The sequence below is a fragment of the Cebus imitator genome, unplaced genomic scaffold (genome assembly GCF_001604975.1).
Source record: "Cebus imitator isolate Cc_AM_T3 unplaced genomic scaffold, Cebus_imitator-1.0 Scaffold427, whole genome shotgun sequence".
In the NCBI taxonomy this organism is placed as follows: Eukaryota; Metazoa; Chordata; class Mammalia; order Primates; family Cebidae; genus Cebus; species Cebus imitator.
In genome coordinates this window covers 256,057-257,180 of record NW_016107742.1, presented here as the reverse complement: position 1 = coordinate 257,180, position 1,124 = coordinate 256,057, and positions in this window count along the sequence as shown.

The window sequence follows — 1,124 nt, the reverse complement described above, 5'->3', positions numbered from 1 at the left end:
AAAAAAAGCCCAGCCTGGGCAAGATAGTGAGACCCTCATCTCTCACCATCTCAAAACAAAATTTAAAAATTAGGTAGGCAGGGCCGGGTGCAGTGGCTCCCCCCTGTAATCTTGCACTTTTTTATTTTTTGAAACAAAGTCTTGTTCTGTTGCCAGGCTGGAGTGCAGTGGCCTGATCTCAGATCACTGCAACCTCCACCTCCCGGATTCAAGGGATTCTCCTGCCTCAGCCTCCTCCGAGTAGCTGGGATTACAGGCATTAGCCACTGTGCCCGGCCCCAATCCCTGCACCTTGGGAGGCTGAGGCGGGTGGATCATCTGAAGTCAGGAGTTCAAGAACAGCCTGGCCAACATGATGAGACCCCATCTCTACTAAAAATACAAAAAATAGCCTAGCGTGGTGGCACATGCCTGAAATCCCAGCTACTCGGGAGGCTGAGGTGGGAGAATTGCTTGAACCTGGGAGGCGGAGGTTGCAGTGAGCCGAGACTGTGCCATTGCACTCCAGCCTGGGCAATAGAGCATGAGTCTGTCTCAAAAAAAAAAAAAAATTAAATAATAGTAATAGTAAATGAGGCTGCGTGCAGTGGCTCATACCTGTAATCCCAGCACTTTGGGAGGTCAAGGTGGGAGGGTAATTTGAGGCTGGGAGTTTGAGACCAGACTGGCCAATATGGTGAAACCCCATCTCTACCAAAAATACAAAAATTAACCAAACTGGTGGCGTGCACCTGTAGTCCCAGCTGCTTGGGAGGCTGAGGCATGAGAATCGCTTGAACCCAGCAGACGGAGGTTACATGACCCGAGATTGAGCCCCTGTACTCCAGCAAGAGTGAGACTCTGCCTCAAAAAAAAAAACACCGGAAAAAACAGTAGATAAATGAATGAATGAGAGAACAGAATTGGCTAGTCTCAGGATAGCTTTTGGGATAAATATTTCAAATTAAAGGGGCAGATCGATTCTCAGCACTAAAAACCATTATCTCTCCCTCTAGTAGTGATGGTCTCAGAAATTACAAGAGGAAAACAGAAAGACTAGAACAAGCAGCAAACCAACATACTTGGCAAATGAGAGTATCTAGGATGGGAGCCTGGAATCTGCATTTTTTTTTTTTTTTTTTTTT